This window comes from Scyliorhinus torazame, chromosome 14 (genome assembly GCF_047496885.1).
Source record: "Scyliorhinus torazame isolate Kashiwa2021f chromosome 14, sScyTor2.1, whole genome shotgun sequence".
Lineage (NCBI taxonomy): Eukaryota > Metazoa > Chordata > Chondrichthyes > Carcharhiniformes > Scyliorhinidae > Scyliorhinus > Scyliorhinus torazame.
The window spans coordinates 21247594-21266280 of NC_092720.1; the positions used below are offsets into that span (position 1 = coordinate 21247594).

Below are 18687 nucleotides of genomic sequence, written 5' to 3' on the forward strand. Positions count from 1 at the left end.
GGGAACGGAATATTCGGCCATAGCGATTTCGGACCACGCCCCGCACTGGGTGGAGTTGGAGTTGGGGGAGGAAAGGGACCAGCGCTCGCTGTGGCGCTTGGAAGTGGGACTGTTGGCAGATGAAGAGGTTTGTGGGCGGGTCCGGGGGCGCATTCAGAGATACATAAAGGCCAATGATAATGGGGAAGTACCGGTTGGTGTGGTGTGGTTTGGGAGGCTCTGAAAGCGGTGGTTAGCGGAGAGTTCATCTCAATTAGGGCTCACAGGGAGAAGAGAGAGAGGACGGAGAGGGAGAGGTTGGTGGGGGAGATATTAAGGGTGGATAGGACATCTGCGGATTCCCCTGAAGAGGGGCTGCCGAAGGAGTGACGGAGCCTCCAAACAGAATTTGATCTGTTGACCACGGGGAAAGCTGAGACCCAGTGGAGGAAGGTGCAGGGGGCAGTATACGAATATGGGGAGAAGGCGAGCCGGATGCTGGCGCATCAGCTACGCAAGAGGGAGGCAGCGAGGGAAATTGGAGGAATCAGGGACGGAGGGGGGGAACACGGTACGGAGTTCGGCTAAAATAAATGAGGTATTCAGGGATTTTTATGGGAACCTGTATAAGTCAGAACCCCTGGAGGGGAGGAGGGGATTCGGCGGTTCCTGGACCATTTGAGGTTCCCGAGAGTGGAGGAGGGGCAAGTGGAAGGCCTGGGGGCCCCGATTGGGATAGAGGAGCTGGTTACGGGGTTGAGGAGTATGCAGGCGGGCAAGGCCCCGCGGCCTGATGGGTTCCCGGTCGAATTCTACAGGAAGTTTGTGGATCTGCTGGGTCCGCTTCTGATGAGAACCTTCAACGAGGCGAGGGAGGTAGGGATTCTCCCCCCGACAATGTCTCGGGCGCTGATCTCGCTGATCCTCAAGCGGGACAAGGACCCGCTGATCCTTAAGCGGGACAAGGACCTGCTGCAGTGTGGCTCGTATAGGCCGATCTCACTCCTTAATGTAGATGCCAAGTTGCTGGCAAAGATCCTAGCCACAAGGATTGAGGATTGTGTCCCGGGAGTGATACACGAGGACAAGACGGGGTTCGTGAAGGGCAAGCAGCTGAATGCAAATGTGCGGAGGCTCCTGAATGTGATTATGATGCCCTCGGAGGGGGGGAAGGCGGAAGTGGTGGCGGCAATGGACGCGGAGAAGGCCTTTGATCGGGTGGAGTGGGATTACCTGTGGGAAGTGCTTGGCAGGTTTGGGTTCGGGGAGGGGTTCATTGGATGGGTCAAATTGTTATATCAGGCTCCAGCGGCGAGCGTATTACGAACCGGCGGAGGTCAGAATATTTTAGGTTGTACCGTGGGACGAGACAGGGGTGCCCCCTGTCCCCTCTGTTGTTTGCTTTGGCAATTGAGCCGCTGGCCATGCGTTGAGGGCATCTAGAAACTGGAGGGGGTTGGTCCGGGAAGGGAGGAACATCAGGTCTCGTTGAATGCTGGTGACCTGCTTTTGTCCATCGCAGATCCAGTGGAGGGGATGGTAGAGGTCATGCGGATCCTTAGGGAGTTTGGGGACTTCTCAGGCTACAAGCTTAACGTGGGGAAGAGTGAGCTCTTTGTGGTGCATGCGAGGGGCCAGGAAAGGGGGCTGGAGGAACTGCCGCTTAAGAGGGTGGAGAGGAGTTTCCGGTATTTGGGTATCCAGGTGGCCAGGAGTTGAGGGGCCCTGCATAAGCCCTGCATAAGCTTAATTTGGCGCGGTTGGTAGACCAGATGGAGGAAGACTTTAAGAGATGGGACGTGTTGCCACTCTCCCTGGCGGGCAGGGTGCTGTCCGTTAAGATGACAGCCCTCCCTAGGTTCCTGTTTGTGTTCCAGTGCCTGCCCATCCTCATCCCCAAGGCCTTTTTTAAGCGAGTAAGCAGGAGCATTATGGGGTTTGTATGGGCAAGTAAAACCCCGAGGGTCAAGAGGCTGTTTCTGGAGCGTAGTCGGGACAGGGGTGGGCTGGCGCTACCGAACCTGTGTAGTTATTACTGGGCAGCCAATGTGGCAATGATTCGGAAATGGGTAATGGAGGGAGAGGGGGTGGCGTGGAAAAGATTAGAGGCGGCGTCATGCGTGAGCACCAGCTTGGGAGCGTTGGTGACGGCACCTTTGCCGCTACTGCCGACATGGTGCACCACGAGCCGGGTGGTGGCGGCGACTCTGAGGATCTGGGGGCATTGGAGACAGCACAGGGGTGAGTTGGGGGCCTCAATTTGGTCCCCAATACGGAATAATCATAGGTTTGCACCATGCAGGATAGATCTCGGATTCCTAAGCTGGCATCGGGTGGGAATTAAAAGGATGGGGGACCTATTTATTGACGGGGCTTTTGCTAGCCTGGGGGCGCAGGAGGAGAAATTTGGGTTACCCCCCGGAAATGCTTTTAGGTACATGCAGGTATGTTTGTGAAAAGGCAGGTCAGGGAATTTCCGCTGCTTCCCGCATGGAGGATTCAGGACAGGGTGACCTCGAATGTATGGGTGTATGGGTGGGAGAGGGCAAGGTCTCGGTGATCTATCAGGAGTTGCAAGAGGCGGAGGAAGCCTCGGTGGAGGAGCTGAAGGGCAAGTGGGAGGAGGAGCTGGGCGAGGAACTGGATGAGGGCTTGTGGGCGGAGGCCCGGGGTAAGGTTAACTGCTCCTCGTCTTGCGCCAGACTTAGCCTGATCCAGTTCAAAGTGGTTCACAGGGCACATATGACAGGGGCGAGGATGTGCAAGTTTTTTGGGGTGGAGAACAGATGTGTGAGGTGTTTGGGGACCCCAGCGAATCATGCCCACATGTTCTGGGCGTGCCCAGTGCTAGAGGGGTTCTGGAAGGGCTTCGCAAAGGCTATGCCCAAAGTCTTGGATACACAGGTAAAACCGAGCTGGGGGATAGCAATATTCAGGGTATCAGATGAGCCGGGAGTACAGGAGCCGAAAGACGCCGGAGTTCTGGCCTTTGCGTCCTTGGTAGCCCGGAGGAGGATCCTACTAATGTGGAGGGATGCGAAAAAGTGGAGGCTTGGATTAATGACATGGCAGGGTTCATCAAGTTGGAGAGGATAAAATTTGCCTTGCAAGGGTCTGTGCAGGGGTTCTCCAGGCGGTGGCAACCGTTCCTAGACTTTCACGCGGAACGTTAGGTGGAGGTCAAGAGCAGCAGCAGCCCAGGGGGGAGAGGGGGGGTGGGGGGTTTGGCTTGTTTTTATTATTGTCAGGGGCATTTGCCCCATTTTTGTTCTCATTTTGTTCGATAGTTTAATGTTTAATGGGTTAAGTTGTTGGAGGGGATGGCGTAAGGCCTCCCTTTTTACTTTTCTTATGTATATTTTCTTCCCGTTTTGGAGTGTTTTGTAAAAATTTATTGAAAAACTTGAATAAACATTTTTTTTTTTTTAACTCTTCCATCTTAGAGACCAATTTAGTAAACCTTCGCTGTATCTCCTCCAATGCAAGTAAATCCTTTCTTACAAATGGAGACTGAAAGTGCTCCAGATGCGGTTTGCTGAGGAATCAACAGGGTGGCAGTTTCTGGAAGCCAGGGAGAGCAGGGAAGTTTCATTCAAAGGCATTTTCAATAAGCTTTCAAAGTCCTCAGGCCTTGTCAGTAAAAAGAAGCAGTTACATCATTGCTCAGAGCATATGAACCTTTCCTGACACCCTCTTTGTGTGCCTCCTCCAAGAAATAACAATGTTCATGCTCGATTATTTCTAGGTATTGAGTTGCAGGCAACCAAACTTCATGCTCCTCGTAGCACAGGAAGAACATGAAATATGAATTATCAATTCAATAAGTTTTTTTAAATTTAGAGTACCCAATTATTTCTTACAATTAAGGGGCAATTTAGCTTGGCCAATCCACCAATCCTGCACATCTTCGGATTGTGGGGGTGAAACCCATGCAGACACGGGGCGAATATGCAAATTCCACACAGACAGTGACCCAGGGCCGGGATTCGAACCCGGGTCCTCAGTGCCATAGGCAGCAATGCTAACCACTGTGCCACCAAGCTGCCCTTCAATTCAGTAAGTTGAGGTGGAACATCAAAACACAAGCTACACAACCAAATACAGCACCTGTGATTGTCCCCCTGTGTTTAGTGTGATTTCTTAGGGGCTTTTCACTGTAACGTCATTGCAGTGTTAATGTAACCCTACTTGTGACAATAAAGGTTATTATTATTAAACTGCTTACACATGCTTTACCTTGGTTCTCCCCTTCCATAGGAGGCTGGCTGCTGACTCAGGCATTGACCTGGATGATCTTGGCAGTAGCTCTCTGGTTGTTGCAGGCTGTGAGGACCCTGGCTGTGCGGGGCAGTCCTGCATAGTGACAGGACACTGCTTGGTTGCTGCGGCAACACTAACACAATACTGTCGCTGGCAGAGGGACAGAGGAGCTGCTGTCACATTCGGAGTGCCCTGAGAGGAACACCAAGTTGCAGATATCTGCCGTTCCTCCGCCAACATGAGGTTTGCTCGGACCTCCCTGCACCCCATCGATGGACAGGCAGATGGCAGAAACACCAGATGCTTCACCATTCTCTCACAGTGGCAATGCCCTGTTGAGGTCACTGCCAGTGTGTGGACATGTAAGTCCAAAAAGCACAGCCCCAGGAACCCTTCAGTTGAGCTGTTGGAACTGACTTGCCACGAGCGGGAAAACGACCACCTAAATGTTCCCCTTCAAACCACACGCCCTCCTAACTTGGAACTGTACCGCCGTTCCTTCACTGTCACTGGGATAAAATCCTGGAACTACCTCCCTAACAGCACTGTGGGTGTACCTATACCATATGGACTGCAGCAGTTCAAGAAAGTGACTCACCACCACCTTCTGAAGGACAATAAGGGGTGGGTGATGAATTCTGGCCCCACCAGCAACACCCACATCTCGTGAAAGAACTTAACAAAGTCACCAGTCCCTTGGTGGAGGCTGCCGCACGTTTAGAAGAGAAGGTTCAAGCCCGATAAAGATTCCTCCATTGCACAGGCCAGGGTCTGCATACCCTCTAGACGCTCCAGCAGACCTCCGTGTACCACCCCCTGGACCAGCATTGGGCAGCCCGGTGGACGACTCCAGAGGCGGGACATCTTGCCGGGGATCAGCATCTTCTTGGTCTCTAACTGTTGGGGACTCTCAGCCTCCAACATCTGCTCAGGCAATAATGGTGTGCTGCACCCAGTCTGGGCTACTGTCTGTATGGACGCACCCAACCCGCCGAGGTGCCAGTACTGAGGTGTGGGGCGAGCATACGACGCGGCAGCGCGTGTTGTGGCGGAAGCGGATATTAAATCTGCTTCTGGGTCCACCGGTCTGACCCACAGGCCGAGTGTAGTATTCAGGCCAATGTTCCATGAGACAAAATCCAAGCAAATATGAAAAGATATCTGAACAGAGTAGCAACAAAAAGGGGCATAACATTTTTTTGAAATTCATCCAGTAATAAAAGAGTTCAGGGGTAAGAGCATAATTTTTGGGTGGTGGTGGTGTATTCCAGTTCACTCAGGCAATGCAAGTTGCTGTGGTAACGTGAATTTCTAACCTGCATGCTGTTGTCCGGAGCTGTGGGCAGTGATGGCAAAGGCTCCAACTTTCTTTGCATCGCATTGTGGATCAGGAATCTTTCCTGCTCTCGTGCACAGAAAGGCTTTGAAGGTTAACCCTGTAGCACAATCAATCACGAGGCGAGAAGAGATGAAGTCAATCGATGGCTTTATTATGCAGACTTGTTCCCCAGCAGCTCGGTTACAGAATGGGGCTGCTGGGAGAACCCGGGTTCTTATACTCCACCTTACTGGGTGGGGCCAGCAGGCAGCAGATCCAATCAGGACCCAGTGTCTGTCCACCAATAGCCTCTCGGCATCACTGGGTACTGTACTACCCCTAATACATACCACCACATTCACCCCTTGTTAAAAAAGAAGCCGGCGGGGTGGTGGGTCGCATGGTGGTAGGGGTTTACAAGGTCGGTACTGGGATTCCATTAACACAGTGGTTATACATCGATATCAACTGTTAACTGTTTACAATGCCGCTTTTACTGGGCTACTGAATTATTTACAGATCTTGCTGTCACGCAGATTCGATGAGTCGAATGGGTGCCCAGGTCGTCCTTACCGATCATCTCAGCCCCGGTGGTGGTGCAGGCGCTGGCTTGGGCACTGTCGTCTCTGGGAGCGTCGCGATGTTTGTTCCTGTTTCACTACTCCTGGGCGGGCACGGGGGGAGGACCGATCCACCCGGGAAGGGAGCGGCTGTGGGGTGCGCCGGCGGGAGGGAGGGGGTGATTGGTGTTGGGGGGGTGTGTGGGGAGCTCCGGCGGGCGCCAGGTCCCGCAGGGAGACCTTGCCCTGTCGGCCGTCGGGGTATGCCACGTAGGCGTATTGAGGGTTCGCATGGGGAAGATGAACCCTCTCGACCAACGGGTCCGATTTGTGCGCCCGCACATGCTTTCGGAGCAAGATGGGTCCTGGGGCTGCCAGCCAGGTCGGAAGTGACGTTCTGGAGGAGGACTTCCTAGGGAAGACAAGGAGGCGTTCGTGAGGCGTTTGATTAGTTGTGGTACACAGCAGCGACCGCATGGAGTGGAGGGCATCCGGGAGGACGTCCTGCCAACGGGAAACTGGGAGACTTCTGGACCGTAGGGCCAGTAGGACGGTCTTCCAGACCGTTCCATTCTCCCTCTCTACCTGACCATTCCCTCGGGGGTTGTAACTGGTCATCCTGCCCGAGGCGATGCCCTTGCTGAGCAGGAATTGACGCAGTTCGTCGCTCATGAAGGAGCACCCCCTATCGCTATGGATGTAGGCGGGGAAACCGAACAGTGTAAAGATGGTGCAGAGGGCTTTAATGACTGTGGCTGCGGTCATGTCGGGGCAGGGGATGGCGAAAGGGAATCGGGAGTATTCGTCAACCACGTTCAGAAAGTACGTGTTGCGATCGGTGGAGGGGAGGGGGCCTTTGAAGTCCAGACTGAGGCGCTCAAAGGGACAGGAAGCCTTTATCAGGTGCGCTCTATCTGGCCTGAAAAAGTGCGGCTTGCACTCTGCGCAGATTTGGCAGATCCTGGTTGCTGTTCGGACCTCCTCGACGGAGTACGGGAGATTACGGGTCTTCACGAAGTGATAGAACCAAGTGACCCCCGGGTGGCAGAGGTCCTCGTGGAGGGTTCGGAGACGGTCCACTTGTACGTTGGCACGGGATAGGGCATCGGACGGCTCGTTCAGCTTTCCGGGACAATACAAGATCTCATAGTTATATGTGGAGAGTTTGATCCTCCACCGCAAGATCTTGTCGTTCTTGATCTTGCCCCGCTGTGCATTATCAAACATGAAGGCAACCGACCGTTGGTCAGTGAGGAGAGTGAAACTCCTATCGGCCAGGTAATGCCTCCAATGCCGCACAGTTTCTACTATGGCCTGGGCTTCCTTTTCCACTGAGGAGGGGCGGATCTCTGAAGCGTGAAGGGTACGGGAGAAAAAGGCCACGGGTCTGCCCGCTTGGTTGAGAGTGGCCGCCAGAGCTACGTTGGATGTGTCGCTCTCGACTTGGAAGGGGAGGGACTCGTCGATTGCGTGCATCGTGGCCTTTGCGATATCCGCTTTGATGTGGCTGAATGCCTGGCGGTCCTCTGTCGACAGGGGAAAGACAGTGGACTGAATTAGCGGGCGGGCCTTGTCCGCGTAGTTGGGGACCCACTGGGTGTATTAAGAGAAAAAGGCCAGGCAGCGTTTCAGGACTTTGGAACAGTGAGGGAGGGGGAAATCCATAAGGGGGCGCATGCGTTCGGGGTCGGGGCCTATCATTCCATTTCGCACTACATAGCCAAGGATGGCTAGATGGTTGGTGCTAAACACGCATTTTTCCCTGTTGTAGGTGAGGTTCAGGGCGTTAGTGGTCTGGAGGAATTTGCGGAGGTTGGCGTCGTGATTTTGCTGGTCATGGCCGCAGATGGTGACGTTGTCAAGGTACGGGAACGTGGCCCGTAAACTGTGCTGGTCAACCATTCGGTCCATCTCCCATTGGAAGACCGAGACTCCATTAGTGACGCCAAATGGAACCCTTAAAAAGTGGTAGAGCCGCCCGTTTGCTTCGAAGGCAGTGTACTTGCGGATGGGGAGCTGGTGATATGCGGACTTAAGGTCCACGGTGGAAAAGACCTTGTACTGTGCAATCCAATTTACCATGTCGGATATGCGGGGGAGAGGGTACGCATCTAGCTGCGTGTACCTATTGATGGTTTGACTATAGTCTACGACCATCCGCTGCTTGTCCCCGGTCTTTACAACTACCACCTGAGCTCTCCAGGGACTATTGCTGGCCTGGATTATGCCTTCCTTCAGCAGCCGCTGGACTTCAAACCGGATAAATGTTCGTTCCTGGGCACTGGACCGTCTGCTCCGTGTGCCGACGGGTTTGCAATCCGGGGTGAGGTTCGCAAACAAGGAAGGCGGTTCAACTTTGAGGGTCGCGAGGCTGCAGATAGTAAGTGGGGGTATAGGGCCGCCGAATTGGAACGTTAAACTCTGAAGGTTACATTGAAAATCTAATCCCAGGAGAGTGGGAGCGCAGAGGTGGGGGAGGACATAAAGTCGGTAATTCTTAAACTCTCTCCCCTGCACCATTAGATTCGCGATGCAGAACCCTTTGATTTCTATGGAATGGGATCCCGCTGCCAGAAAAATCTTTTGGGTACTCGGTTGGACTGAAAGAAAACAGCGTCTTACCGTATCCGGATGGATAAAACTTTCCGTGCTCCCAGAGTCGATCAGACATGGCGTTTCGTACCCGTTAACCAGCACCGTCGTCATTGCCGTTTGGAGCATCCGGGGCCGCGACTGGTCCAGGGTCACCGAAGCCAGTCGCGGTTGCTGCATCGGGGCGTTTTCTTCAGGCCCCATGGGGCCATCCATGCTGGGGTCCTTGGCTGTCAGCCAAGATGGCCGCATCCACGGATCGCACGCGGTCGGGGGCGGACAAAATGGCAGCGCCAATAAATCGCACGCGGCCGGCGGGGCACAAGATGGCGGCGCTCAATCGGGGAGGCATCGAGTCCGGGACCCAAAATGGCGGCGCCCATTGGCCGCACATGGATCGTTGGGGGGGTTGAGTCTGTGATCCCAGTTCTCCCCCGGAGATTGCGGCAACCCCCCGGGACTGGCACACCGCTGAATAGTGCCCCTTCTTGCCACAACTTTTACAGATGGCCAAGCGGGCCGGGCAGCGCTGCCAGGGGTGTTTTGATTGCCCGCAAAAGTAGCAGCGCGGCCCCCCCGGGTGGTCTGCTGCTCTGGCCGCGCAGGCTTGCGGGAGGATGGGGGGTGCCGGGGAGTCGGTCACAGCGGGGGCCCACGGAGCCCAAGGGGCTGCCGCGCGGTCGGGGACGTAAGCGCGGGCATTCTGCGATGCCACATCGAGCGAGGCCGCAAGGGCCCGTGCCGCCATGAGCCCCAGCGAGTTTCTTTCCAGCAGTCGCTGGCGAATTTGGGATGAGGTCATACCTGCTACGAAAGCATCCCTGATTAAGAGTTCCGTATGTTCGTTGGCCGTCACCGGTGGGCAGTTGCAGCTCCTTCCCAGTATTAGCAGCGCGCTGTAGATCCCGTCCAGCGATTCCCCGGGGATTTGCCGTCTCATCGCGAGTTGGTGGCATGCGTAGACCTGATTTGCGGGCCGAATGTAGATCCCTCTCAGCATGGTGAGCGCCGTCGGGAAATCCTCCACGTCTTCGATGAGCGTGTAGATCTCCGGACTCACCCTGGAATGCAGGACCTGCATTTTCTGGTCTTCTGTAGGTCTGCCGGGGGCCGTTCGGAGGTATCCCTCAAAACACGCTAGCCAGTGTTTAAAAGTGGCCGCTGAGTTTGCCGCATGGGGGATGATTCGCAGACACTCCAGGACGATCCAGAGCTCCATAGTCCTTTAATGTGTGCGTAATAAATTGTAGCACAATCAATCACTCACGAGGCGAGAAGAGATGAAGTCAATCGATGGCTTTATTACGCAGACTCGTTCCCCAGCAGCTCGGTTACAGAATGCGGCTGCTGGGAGAATCCGGGGTCTTATACTCCACCTTACTGGGTGGAGCCAGCAAGCGGCAGATCCAATCAGGACCCAGTGTCTGTCCACCAATAACCTCTCGGCAAGACTTGGTACCGTACTACCCCTAATACACACCACCACAAACCCTCAAGCTGTCTGGCTGCATCCTGAAAGTGGCGTCCTTGGCCTTCAAGTCTGGGGGTGGATGTCGAGCTCGAAGGAAAGGAGTCTTTTAATTTGACTCAAGTCTTTGGAGCGAGACATAAACCCAGAACCCTCTGACTCAGACAGTGAGAATACCACCTGTTGAGTTTCCAACTCAGCTAAGGTAGATCATGGTCCTACAATTTGGCACAAACCAACGTCCATGACTGATGTCAGGGGTGAAATTCTCTGGAAACGGCGCGATGTCCGCCGACTGGCACCCAAAACGGCGCAAATCAGACGGGCATCGCGCCGCCCCAAAGGTGCGGAATGCTCCGCGTCTTTGGGGGCCGAGCCCCAACCTTGAGGGGCTAGGTCGGCGCCGGACGAATTTCCACCCCGCCAGCTGGCGGAAAAGGCCTTCGGTGCCCCGCCAGCTGGCGCGGAAATGACATCTCCGGGCGGCGCATGCGCGGGAGCGTCAGCGGCCGCTGGCGGTATTCCCGCGCATGCACAGTGCAGGGAGTCTCTTCTGCCTTCGCCATGGTGGAGACTGTGGCGGAGGCGGAAGGGAAAGAGTGCCCCCACGGCACAGGCCCGCCCGCGGATCGGTGGGCCCCGATCGCGGGCCAGGTCACCGTGGGGGCACCCCCCGGGGCCAGATCGCCCCGCGCCCCCCCCCAGGACCCCGGAGCCCACCTGCGCCGCCTTGTCCCGCCGATAAGGTAGGTGGTTTAATTTACGCCGGCTGGACAAGCATTTTAGCGGCGGGACTTCGGCCCATCCGGGCCGGAGAATCGCACGGGGGGGCCCGACAACCGGCGCGGCGCGATTCACGCCAGCCCCCAGCGATTCTCCGACCCGGCGGGGGGTCGGAGAATTTCGCCCCAGAAATCCCGCCCGAACAGCGATTGACAGGTGGAATGTTCTCCCGGTTAGTGTGATAGTGGCAAAAACCCCGGGATAATCGATGGTGCTTTGCCGAGACCATGACATAGCTCTGAAAGTGAATCAAGATGGGGAATGGCCTCAGTCAATTTATGCAGCCAGTGAACTATCTAACAATAATAATCTTTATTATTGTCACAAGTAGGCTGACATTAACACTGCAATAAAGTTACTGTGAAAATCTCCTGTTCGGGTACACAGAGGGAGAATTCAGAATGTCCAATTCACCTAACAGCACGTCTTTCGGGACTTGTGGGAGGAACCAGAGCACCCGGAGGAAACCCACGCAGACACGGGGAAAGCGTGCAGACTCCGCATAGACAGTGACCCAAGCCGGGAATCGAACCCGGGACCCTGGCGCTGTGACGCATCAGTGTTAACCACTGTGCTACCGTGCCGCCCTTTTATCTGACCATGCTTCCGTTGCAGGCTACGTTGACTTACCCTAGGCCAATATGCAAGGACCGCCATTTCTCAGCTGGGAGTGGTTAGCAAGCAGGACAGGACAGGACGTCCTGGCTGATTCTTGCCTGCCAGATGCCAATGAAGCTGCTCACCAGAATGGCTCCGTGACATCAGCAAAGGCGTGTGAGCAGTCAGACAGTTTCACAGTCCATCGCCACCTCCGTTTCGTGCAATCCTCGTGTCATCACTGAGGAGTTACAAATTACCATCGATGGAAGATTGTTTCGTTTTTTTCCAAATGTTTTGGATTCCCAAACACGTATCTTGTCAGGGCTTGTCATTTCGCAATCCCGAGTCTCGAGAGGAGAAAGCAGCTTCCTGCTTCCTGTTATTAAGTAGAATTCATGCAGCATTTTAAATGCCGTGTGGGTCATGTTACGATTGCGCAGCCCTACAAATTAACCAGGCCACTAAAGACAAGTATTTAACGGAGTCATCTAATGAGTGTTTTAATGGACTGCAGGATGATGAAAGGCACCACTCGAAACAGCCCTCACTTGAAGCTTCAAGACACAGCCACATACCAGGTCATCTGATCTTGGAGAACATACGCCTGTACTCCACAGAATTACTCTCTAATCTGTCCATTGCTGTTCATCGTCAGAAGCTAATGCATTGACGACTTGCAGTTAGAAGGTGCCTTTAAATACAATTTCTCAGGTCCCATAGAAACGATTTTGAATACTATTTGGTGCCGAGTCACCTCGGGAGCTGGATTTTACAGCCTGCAGCCCCACCATAAATGTCAGAGGCTCACCCTGCTGACGAAAACACTCAGGGGAGAGGTGTTAATTGCATCAAGGCTGGATTCTGCGGCCCCCCCCCCCCCCCCCCCCCCCGCACAATCCCCCCAATCTGGGCATCTGTTGCTGACTCAGTAGCGCCACCAGATGCGATGGCCACTGCTGGGAATGAGACGACACCCTGCTACGAGGATCTGAGTAAAACCGATGTTCAGAGGGTATTGCTACTGGCAGGCCCAATGAAGTGGGCAAAAGGGGGGGAGCGGGAAGCTAACCGGGGTAGGGGTGGTGGAGGGGGGGGGGTGGTGGAGAACGGAAGGCGGGCAGGGTGAGTGTGCGCTCTCCGATGGGCTGAAGGGGCCTGATAAAGAGGTACTCCCCATCTTGCTGCATAAGCTGCTAGGCTGCATGTCTGGCGTAGGCCTCTACCCCCGACCCCTCCTACCCCCTCACCTGCTGGCTAAATCCCAGCAATGGCAGGATTGAGGCCCTTAGCCGGACATCAATTTGATACTGAAGGGTCACTACTGCAAAATGCAAAGCATAGAAATTACATTAACTGTTGCTGCCATGTTGTATGTGTAATAATTATATAAAGAGACCAATTGCTCCTCAGGGATTGTGCAAGCATGTTGTGGGTTCATTTATTAACAACGGGCACATGTGAACAGATATACATGGATAGAGAGGTTGGGGACATCAGCAGCAGAGCTGTTCATAGAATAGAATCACTACATTGCAGAAGAAAGCCATTTGGCCCATCGGGTCAGCACTGACCTTCCGAAACTGCTCCCTATCCAGGCCCACTCACCCCCACTCCATCCCTGTAATCCCGTAACCCCGTCTAACCTTTGGACACTAAGGGGCAACTTAGCATGGCCAATCCACCTAACCTGCACATCTTTGGACTGTGGGAGGAAACCGGAGCGCCCGGAGGAAACCCACGCACACACGGGGAGAACGTGCAGACTCCGCACAGACAGTCATCCGAGGCCGGAATTGAACCCGGGTCCTTGGCGTTGTGAGGCAGCAGTGCTAACCACTGTGCCGCCCCAGCTGGGCGTGCTGTGTTCTGCTCCAGGCCAAAGTGAAACTGAAGCTGGGTCAGGTGACACATTTCCCTTATGACGATGGCATGCTGCTGACTGTGAAAGCAAACCTAACCAACTGGAGGCCCCGGGCTGAACTGTGGCCCGTGAAACCGCTTTTTGTTGCCCCTGGAGCCACTGGTCCAAATGCCGCAAAGACAGGCAAGTACAACTTCAGATTTTGAAAGTGGCTGCTCCTCCAAACACAGGCTCACGAATGAGGGAGAGAAACAGTCTCTGATTGGAGCCTCTGCTTCACAGCGCCAGGGTCCCAGGTTCGATTCCCGGCTTGGGTCACTGCCTGCGCGGAGTCTGCACGTTCTCCCCCGTGTCTGCGTGGGTTTCCTCCGGGCGCTCCGGTTTCCTCCCACAAGTCCCAAAATGCGTGCTTGTTGGGTGAATTGGACATTCTGAATTCTCCCTCTGTGTACCCGAACAGGTGCCGGAATGTGGCGACTAGGGGCTTTTCACAGTAATTTTATTGCAATGTTAATGTAAGCCTACTTGTGACAATAATAAAGATTATTATTATTATAAAGATATTATGCTGTAGCACAACTGTGATGACACTTCATAAAAAGTACTTCATTGGATGTAAAGTGCTTTGTAACTGCCTCAGGTTGTGAAAGGTGCTATTTAAATGCAAGTCTTTTATGAATATTTTCTGATATTTATTGAGTATATTGTGATCATAGGCACAGTTAAAGTTAAAACTATGAATGGCCGTTGTAGTAAGGTGCCTGTAAGACAGGCTTGACCAACTTTTATGTGGGTGTGGGAATCGAACCTGGCACCATGGTGCTGTGAAGCAACAGTGCTAACCACTGTGCCACAGTGCCGTCATTTTTGACAGTGTAAAACTTTGTTTGGTAAGATGTCCAAAAATGTGCAGGTTTGGAGAATTGGCCATGATTATTACGGGGGGTTACAGCAGGGATAGGCTGGGGGACTGGGCCGAGGTAGAGTGCTTTTTCGGAGGCTTGGTGCAGACACGTTGGACTGAATAGCCTCCTTCTGCAGTGTAGGGATCGTATGATTCTACGAAAAGCCAGGGGAAAACTTGCTACCTTAATGTTGCGTAAACACAGAATTTTGTTGTATGGGCGGCACGGTAGCACAGTGGTTAGCACTGTTGCTTCAAGGGCAGCATGGTGGCACAGTGGTTAGTCCTGCTGCCTCATGCCAATGAGGTCCCGGGCTCGATCCCGGCTCACTGTCCGTGTGGAGTTTGCAAATTCTCCCCTTGTCTGCGTGGGTTTCGCCCCCACAACCCAAAGATGTGCAGGGTAGGTAGATCGGCAACGCTAAATTGCCCCTTAATTGGAAAAATTAATTGGGTAGCACTGTTGCTTCACAGCGCCAGGGTCCCAGATTCGATTCCTGGCTTGGGTGACTATATGTGCGGAGTCTGCACGTTCTTGCGTGTCTGCGTGGGTTTCCTCCGGGTGCTCCGGTTTCCTCCCACAAGTCCCGAAAGACGTGATTGTTAGGTGAATTTGGGCATTCTGAATTCTCCCTCCGTGTAACCGAATAGGCGCTGGAGTTGGGAACTAGGGGATTTCACAGTAACCTCATTGAGTGTTAATGTAAGCGTACTTGTGACACTAATAAAGATTATTATTATTCATAGATTCATAGAATTTACAGTGCAGAAGGAGGCCATTTGGCCCATCGAGTCTGCACTGGCCCTTGGAAAGAGCACACTACCTATCCCCACACCTCCACCCTATCCCCGTCACCCCATCTAACCCAGCCTTTTTGGACACTAAGGGCAATTTAGCATGTCCAGTCCACCTAACCTGCACATCTTTGGACTGTGGGAGGAAACCGGAGCACCCGGAGGAAACCCACACAGACACAGGGAGAAGGTGCAGACTCCGCACAGACAGTGACCCAAGCCAGGAATCGAGCCTGGGACCATGGAGCTGTGAAGCAACTGTGCTAACCACTGTGCTACCGTGCTGCCCTATGTCGTTGAAATGTGGGCACAGCAAGCTACCGCGTGGTGAGTAAATAACCAGATAATCTGTTTTTGAGTCATTGGTTGAAGGATAAACTCCACGGGGAGGAATTCCTCTCTTCTTCCTTTGAACTCTGTCGTGGGAGTTCTTGCTCCCATCCCGTTGAGCCATTTGGGATTTGAAATGTACTTAATTACTCCAGAATTTCAGGCCCAAGTATCAATTTCTAAAGTGTAAGCAGTTCCCCTTCCTCCTTCCGTGTCTCAACCAGTGGCTTCTCTGAGCTGAAGCAGAAGCTTGCTGTTTCTTCACGGCTCGGGCTGAGAAAAGCCTGGCAGAGCTGCGAAAACTTCATCGGTGACTCACACCAACAAAGGCAATCTGATTCAGATCCACCCTTCCTTCCTGCCTCACCAGCTCCCCAGCCACTTGCTGAAACCAGCTCACTGAGAAGCTGCTTCTGCACTGGAGCTATCTGTCTGCACCAGTTCCAGCAGCGCAAACCTGCCTTTTTAACCAAAAGGCCACTGTTTCCTCCAGAAACAAGTAGATCGACGGAGTACGGTAACTTGTCAGCACATTCTGGTCAAAGTTCCACAGTGGTACCAATTCACTCCATCCTTTTTTTAAAAAAAAAAATGTTCTCCTCGCTCCCAGGAAGGTACTCATTCGCGGTGGGGAAGTAAACGTAGGAGAGGGTTGTGCTCTTCAGGGGTGACCATGTCCCTCTTTCAGCCCCTCCCCTGAGCACAGGAGTAGGCCATATGGCCCCACAACAACAACCAATGTAGGCCAAGGCATCTGCAAACATGGTGTAATAATCTTTATCATTGTCACAAGTAGGCTTACATTAACACTGCGATGAAGTTACTGTGAAAATCCCCCAGTCGCCACACTCCGCCGCCTATTCGGGTACACGGAGGGAGAATTCAGAATATCCAAATTACTTAACAGCACGTCTGTCGGGAGGAAACTCGGAGCACCCGCAGGAAACCCACGCAGACACGAGAGAACGTGCAGACTCCTCACAGACAGCGACCCAAGCAGGAATCGAACCTGGGACCCTGGCGCTGTGAAGCAACAGTGCTAACCACCATGCTACCGTGCCGCCCAATATCCGCATGGGACCTACGGGGTGGGCATGCCCAGTGCTCCTTGCGGAGTACGAGTTCCCCCCACTAGGGGGCGGGGCATCTCAATTAACCAATGTAGTAAAGGTCGGCCAGTGAGGCACAAACCAGGTTAGGGAGCCGGTAGGAATCTACCGGGCAGTGCACATATGGTTGGTGTAAGTAAAACTTGATTTCTTATTTTACCTGATGTGGACTCCCCGTGTCCTTATCAAGTATGGTCAGAGCTATTCAACCAGGAATTCAAACGAGGACAGAAATGGAGGAGTGCAGAGATCTCAGGGGGGTGGTGAGGCTTGATGAGATTACAGAGAGGCCAGGGACGGATTTGACAAAAAGTAAGAATTTTAAAATGGAGATGTGGCCAGTCTCCATTGGCCCCAATCTTTTTTATTAAATGTTTTTGTTGGCGTTTCATTACTTGCATTAGCGTATACAGAAAATAATGGGGAAAACATGGTAGTAAAATAAAAGAGAAAAACAAAACACCAAAATAACAATAAATAACAGAAAATAGAAAACACGTGAAATGAGCTAGCAACTGACACACAACTATCAATAGGGCAACACGGTAGCACAGTGGTTAGCACAGTTGCTTCACAGCTCCAGGGTCTCAGGTTCGATTCCCAGCTTGGGTCACTGTCTGTGCGGAGTCTGCACGTTCTTCCCGTGTCTGCGTGGGCTTCCTCCGGTTTCCTCCCACATTCCAAAGATGTGCGGGTTCGGTGGATTGGCCATGCTAAATTGCCCTTAGTGTCCAAAAAGGTTAAGTGGGGGTTACGGGGATAGGGTAGATATGTGGGCTTGAGTAGGGTGCTCTTTGTAAGGGCCGGTGCAGACTCGATCGGCCGAATGGCCTCCTTCTGCACTGTAAATTCTATGATTCTATGAATAGAAAACCACACCAGGGGCGAGATTCTCCGACCCCCCGCCGGGTCGGAGAATCGCCGGGGGCTGGCGTGAATCCCGCCCCCGCCAGTTGCCGAATTCTCCGGCACCGGATATTCGGCGGGGGCGGGAATCGCGCCGCACCGGTTGGCGGGGCCGCCCCCCGCAATTCTCCGGCCCGGATGGACCGAAGTCCCGCCGCTAAAATGCTTGTCCCGCCGGCGTAGATTAAACCACCTACCTTACCGGCGGGACAAGGTGGCGCGGGCGGGCTCCGGGGTCCTGGGGGGGCGCGGGGCGATCTGGCCCCGGGCGGTGCCCCCACGGTGGCGGGGCCCACCGATCCGCGGGCGGGCCTGTGCCGTGGGGGCACTCTTTCCCTTCCGCCTTTGCCACGGTCTCCACCATGGTGGAGGCGGAAGAGACTCCCTCCACTGCGCATGCACGGGAATGCTGTCAGCAACCGCTAACGCTCCCGCGCATGCGCCACCCGGAGATGTCGGGCGTCATTCTCCGCCGGCGGGAGTCTCCGTTCTGCCGGCGCTCGGGGGTTTCCCGACGGCGTGGGGGTGCCCCACAATGGGAAACCCCATTGACCGGCCGGTGTTACGGAGACTCCCGCCGGCCGGTCGGCGCAGAAATGTGGCGGGGCGGGTAGGAGAATTTCGCCCATGATTTCCGCGCCAGCTGGCGGGACACCAAAGGCCTTTTCCGCCAGTTGCGGGGCGGAAATTCGTCCGGCGTGGGCCTAGCCCCTTAAGGTTGGGGCTCGGCCCCCAAAGATGCGGAGCATTCCGCACCTTTGGGGTGGGGCGATGCCCGACTGATTTGCGCCGTTTTGGGCGCTAGTCGGCAGACATCGCGCCGATACCGGAGAATTTCGCCCCAGGCATTGCATCAATTGACTTTAAAGCAGGTGTTGGCTTTATTCTCTGAGCCCTCTGTTGTTTCTTTACGTTTCCTGGGCCTACCTACTGTCTGGGATACAGCAGGACATAGATAGGTTGGAGACTTAGGCAGAGAAATGGCAAATGGAGTTTAATCCACACAAATGTGAGGTCATGCATTTTGGTAGGCCTAGCATTGAGGGGAAATATACCGTAAATGGCAAAACTCTTAGGAATATAGAAAGTCAGAGAGATCTGGGTGTGCAGGTCCACAGATCTTTGAAAGTAGCAACACAAGTGGACAAGTGCTTGCCTTCTTTGGACGGGGCATCGAGTGTAAAAACTGGCAAGTCATGCTACAGGTGTATAAGAACCTTGG

General features: G+C 53.9%; 1 long non-coding RNA gene across 1 annotated transcript in view; it reads right to left on the reverse strand.

Annotated features, from left to right (window-relative positions):
- The window catches only part of LOC140389569 (uncharacterized), a 39556-nt gene extending 27294 nt beyond the window's left edge, over positions 1-12262 (reverse strand). Inside the window, exon 1 of the long non-coding RNA XR_011934423.1 lies at positions 11591-12262. This is a non-coding gene — a long non-coding RNA (uncharacterized lncRNA). The remainder of the gene's footprint in view (positions 1-11590) is intronic.
- Between the last annotated feature and the right edge of the window lie 6425 nt (positions 12263-18687).